At 41.9% G+C, this 5,879-nt stretch overlaps 1 long non-coding RNA gene across 1 annotated transcript; it reads right to left on the bottom strand.

The window, feature by feature from the left end:
* Window positions 1-635: 635 nt before the first annotated feature.
* LOC142776163 (uncharacterized) lies at window positions 636-4,943 on the bottom strand. Its single transcript, XR_012887362.1, has 2 exons — window positions 4,500-4,943; window positions 636-1,135 (listed from the first exon to the last, which is right to left on the bottom strand). It is a non-coding gene; the product is annotated as an uncharacterized LOC142776163 (long non-coding RNA).
* Between the last annotated feature and the right edge of the window lie 936 nt (window positions 4,944-5,879).

Below are 5,879 nucleotides of genomic sequence, written 5' to 3' on the forward strand. Positions count from 1 at the left end.
TTGTACACAAAATGACCCGCGTTCACGCGCCCTTATCTTTCGCTGATATACCAGCGCGTACAACACGTAGTACAGACGCTTTGAACCTTGTACCCTTCAGGTCTCATTTGGATTGTTTCAATTCTCTTTTTTTCCGCGTGTGGTGGAAGTTTGGAACAAGCTTGATGGTGCATTGCGTAGAATGAACACTGTAGAGTTCGGGAAAAATTTTATGTGTTAGTTACATAAATTTGTGCGCACTATTGTTTGTTTCTGTGCTTTCGTTGATTTTTCTGTACCCGCTCCTGCAATGTCCCAGGCATGGGACAGCAGTATTTTTAAATAAAAGAAAGATACTGGTCTCACCCACTGCACTTATACCTGCATGCATGCAGCTGATAAAATACGGTGCCGTGGTCTTGTATGAGATGCATGAGGCCAGTGTATATATGTGTACGTAGACTAGGCCGTAAACGACAAAGACGCGGAAGGCACGCGGAAGGCACGCATACACACACACACACACACACACACACACACACACACACACACACACACACACACACACACACACTCACCACAGTAGTGCAAGCAGTAACCTGTAGCGTAAAGTCCAACCAAACATAACGCCGAACCAAAAAACAATTTTAAGCCCATATGTTGACATCTGCCTTTATTATAGCAAAACTGCAAATCTGACAAACAGGACTCTAATGGCACTCTTCAAAATTTTGAAATATGTCACGGGACCAAGTTTCTTTCTCTCTATACCAAAAATTCATTGTTTTCAACACAATAAACCTCCACAACTTTCAAAAACATTTGCGCTAGTCGGGCAAGCTATTGAGACGTATGGCGTTTCATTGACACCTATACAATAAAAAAAACACGTAGAAAGAGTAAGCGACTTTCTGGAGTCACATTTACAACCTATTACATCTCGCAGTATAAATTTCGACATTAAAGAAGAGAACATTCAACAAGGTAGTGTAATTGGGGTTGTATTAATGTAATGTCAGTGTTGGTATACTTCTAACTGCAAAACCACTCGTCACTGCTGCTTGCACAATCATTTTCAGCTGCTGAGATGACTGGTGTCTTCGAGAGAAGTGGGGCGAGGCTGTTCTTTCTGTACAGGAAATTCAATCCCGGAAACCTAAAATAAATACACAAGGAACAATGACTGAAATTTCCCAAAGAGTGCAACATACAGTGTGCACCATGCATAACTAACTGTTTTCTTACGTGTAAGTATAAAACGAGTGCATGGCAAGCATATTCAGAGGCATCGGGCTCCACTGCAGTGAGAAATGGTAGAAAAGGTATGCTGAGCAATAAACGCAATAAAAAGCGCGCTGTGGCAGAAATATTATACTTTTCGTGCCGTAGATATTAACCTTACTTTACCCTTTCAGCTACTCGCGCAGGTAAATAAAAAGGTGCTGCTCCAAGTTGATAATGTTCCATTAGCTGCATGCAACGACCAATCTAAATGAATGTCAAGTTCTATGCTTAAGTATGCATCAACACAGCTGCATGTGTATTTCTGCAGATCTACCATGGTACTCATTCGATTATTTTATTAAAAGGAATACAATACGAATCGCAACAACATATATTTTATCTGTATTGCACAAAAGCACAATACCACTGAGCATACGTGACGGTATGCGCATTGAGAAGGTATTCAGTGCAGGTAACTTGTAAAATTAAGTACTGTACAGTTACGTATTAAAATGCGAATGATACTAGTGTTCTTGGACTGGCTCACATTGACACGATTATATAATGGAAGAATTGGCTATTGGGTCATTCCACATCAGACGTCCCAGCTATTTCGGTGACCACCGCAAATGTATTCGAAAAAAAATCGCGCTGATTTTACGCTATAAAAAAGGTAACTGCTAGAATATTTCGCAAACAAATAATTTATTGGTCACGTGGCTGCCTCCTGAACTTCCCGGAATCTCGTCTGGATGTTTGTGAAAAAAACATTTCATAAGTATCTCTTGTTCCGTGCTAAATTTGGTTTACAAGTTAAGTGAAGGGCTTGCGTAAAGAGTTTGAAGCTCACTAATATTATTACCATTTTTTGACCATATACACCTCAAATATTTTAGCCGAAATGTGTTATATCTGCATTTTGTTTAATAAATATCTGCACTTTCAATGAATATTTGAGGAGTGAATGATTAATCCACATAAGGTATATTTGAAGGAAAAAATGTTTTAGACCTCTCTAGCTGTCAAATTTTACGAGAAAATATCGCAAATTTCACAAAATAATTGTTTTGTCTATAATGAAACACAACTTCCATCATGTGGTGGTTGAATTAAAATAGACTTCGTACCTAAATCGAAGCAAATAAACAGTTCTTTTCATGTGCCAAATTTTCTCATAGCAATTTATGTTTTGAGAAAAAAAATCACAGCATATCCACGGAGTGAATGATGATGAGAGGGGCGTAGCGTTCGTCCGTCCGGACGCACAAACGGATAAAAAGACAGTCTGACACCAGTGTGGATGAAAAGAAAGACGGACGGACTCACGGACAGACCGACACACGGAAGCCCGGACGGATGGATGTACAGACGAACGGACGAAAGCACAAATATGCGGACGAACGATTCGCCCCACGAATCATCATTTTGTCCGTGTATATGCTGCGAAAACCACTAACGCGATCTATTGCGGAACTCATCAAGTGGCTACATAATACTAATACGACTACAGAGGAGGGAACGACCCAAGGCCTCAAGAGCTTTGCCCTTGAGTGATTTTTGAAGTTCCAAGTTCCCCATTCGCCATTTGGTCATACAGCAGCTGACGCCTCGAAGTTCCCCATTGCCGTTGATGGGAAAATTCAAAAAAATATTTTATGCCTTGAAGTAGAAATGATGAAACTTGTCACAAAGAACTGTTTATTTGCTTTCAATTTAGGTAAAATGCGATTTTTAATTGGACCACCACATGGTGCAAATTCCGTCTCAATACGAAGAAAAATGACAATTCTGTGAAATGAGTGATCTTTTCTCGTAGAGGTTAACAGCTTAAGATGTCTTAAAATAATTTTTCATCAAAATACCTTATCTGTGAAGTAAGTAGTCACAGCTCAGATATTCATACAAAGTGCAGTATAGCAATGAGAAAATGCAAACATAACACACTTTGACTAAAATCTTGCAGACGTATGTGGCCGAAAATTTGTATTAATATTGCTGAGTTTCAAACACCTTACATAAGCCCCTTTGCTTAACATGTACCAAAATTGGTATAAAAAAGGTGCGGTACTTGTAGCATATTTTTTTTCACAAACAACACTCAAACAGCAGTCTGAAAAGTTTGAAAGGCAACCACGTGACCAAAAAACTTTTTCTCTCCGAAATATTCAAGCAGTTCACTGTTTTCAGTGCATTAAATCAGCACGATTTTTTTTTCAAACACATTTTCTATACCGCGAAATTGGCTGGGAAATGTCGAATAAAGTGGCCCTGTTACCTTCACTCAATGACCATTGCATACTGCTAAATTAGGGCCATTTGTTTCGATCAAGCTGTCAGGGTGTGAAAGCTTAACTTCTTCCCGATGCAGCGTAGGCTGTTCAGTAACTGTGCGTGTTGTGTTCCCAGATAGATATGCTGCCCAGTCTTACATTTCGGCTGCATCACATGCTTAGATACCGGCAGTATGTATAACAATAAAGTGTTTTTGTGCAACAAACTAACTAATAATAGGCTTCACATAGTGAACATACCGTTAACATCTGAAGTACTTAGCGAAGTTAAACGCCAAAGCGAGGCGATGGCAATAAAACTCTGAACAACGAGAATATTTTGCAAGTTACACATGATGGAAACAATCTGAATTAAATGTGCTCGAACGTTAGCAGTTACGTTCAAACAAGCGTTTGCGCTGTTCAAGTAGGCAATTCGACCACACACACAGACTAAAGGTCTGTTCAAACTAATGTCCAGCTTCAGTACTCGATCCGCTACATATACACGGCTGTCAGCAGCGTCACGCTACGTTGCGGGTGAACGAAAATACCGGTGCAAACAAATTTAACGAAATTGAATGTATTAGCAAGTAGGCAAACTTCGTGAGGCGCACCTAACGCGAAGCGATATGCTGTGTTGTCACCCCATGCATCAAGCCGAGTTATCACGGTAGTGTTACCGCACAAAAGGAAAAAGAACCGAAAAGAACGACATGGACACCACGCCCTTGTTTTCCGTTCTCGGTCTTTTTGTGCAATAAGAAAAAAAAGAAAGTAAATGAACTACCGACATGCTAAAGCATATGCGTCTTACATACGGTTGATGCTTAGAGCTAAAAGGCGCCGTCCCCACACATGTATTAATTAGTAAACAAATAGATGAGCAGCACGAGCGAGCCCTGTTAAAAACGGCTGCCAACAAAGGGCACCGCAAAAATCTGTTCAATTTCTTCGCTGAACCTCACCGGCGCACGCTCACTCTGCTTTGTACTCCAAACAATCTAAACAAACAAAAAAACTTGCCCACAATTCCACTTCGCCATCATCCCCGTGAAACAGTTCGGACAAATATTGTCGCTAAGTAAACAAATGCTGATTTGTCATCAACTAGTTGAAAACAAAACTGTTTGAAGGCATTATTCTCGTGCTCACGCAGTTAACAAAGCAATGAACGGAACAACGTGACAGCGGTAGTCACTATTTCACTTCGAGTGCTCTACAATATGAATCCAGAGGTCCAGTCTTCAGGATGGGGCACCTTCGCAATAATCAGCACTGACAGAACACACTGGTGGAGCACAGAGCGCAGGCACATTTCAAACTAAACACCGACCAATAAACTCTACCGATCGAGAAGCCACGCGCACCACACGCACACACACGGGAGGGTTTATCGCCAGCGCTCGCAGTGACATGGAAGACGATGTCGACCCCTTTCCCGCGCTGTGCGCCCGGCGCGCAGCAATACCGGGCAGCCAAGGTTGTCTAGGCGACGAGACTTCATGGCATCGGCGCGCTTTCAAACCGGCTAGATGCGGTTTAACGCTAGCTCCGGCCCTCTGCTGTTAGAGCGGGCGCTGCTTTTTTTTTTTTTTTTTTTTTTTTGCGGCGGCGATTTGTTGCGTTATACTCGTTCTTTAACAGTGCATCTCAATCGCTGGGAACTTTGTGACGGTGCAGTGGGGCCAGCACGACCTACTAGTCAGAACGCGCATTTGTAATATTCAGGACCAATGTCTAGCGCACCTTCACCGACCTAATGTAGTGAATTTCGGTAAAAAAGCTAAGTTGATGCTTTTTGCTTAGCTCTATGGGTCTTCAGGGACTGCACATTCAAGGTCACGCAGGCGATATTTTATCAGCACTTTCATTTCGCTAAAGACATTGCAACATTGCATGCATCGGTCGTCACACTTTCTCATGAGAACATATTGCCACGTGCGTTTAGCTAGGAAGGCGAAGACGACAGCGCATACGCGCATCTGCACGCTTTTATGCATCAAGCAATAACAAGAAAAAAAAGGAACGCTCTGGCACGCAGTAAATAAAAACACTGACCTGCCGCTACTTTCTCAACCTGTTAATTACTACTTCTGTCTTCACGTTGCGGCAATTACATTTGTACTCAGCTTGCAGTCCTTGGAACAAGACCATGGCTGAAAATATTTCATCAATGTTGTTTTCTCACTACCTACAAAGTCAAGGCTTTGACCAAAGCACGTCTGCTGGGGAAGTTACATAAATCAAAAGAAGGGAATCCACGACAAAACGGAGAGAGAGAGAGAGAGAGAGAGAGAGAGAGAGAGAGAGAGAGAGAGAGAGAGAGAGAACTAGAGAATGCGTTTCGGCTCCCCTGAGGAGAGCTTTGTTCGCAATTTCGTCCACAAGGCTCCCGTCATTGTG

This window comes from Rhipicephalus microplus, chromosome X (assembly GCF_043290135.1).
Source record: "Rhipicephalus microplus isolate Deutch F79 chromosome X, USDA_Rmic, whole genome shotgun sequence".
NCBI lineage: Eukaryota > Metazoa > Arthropoda > Arachnida > Ixodida > Ixodidae > Rhipicephalus > Rhipicephalus microplus.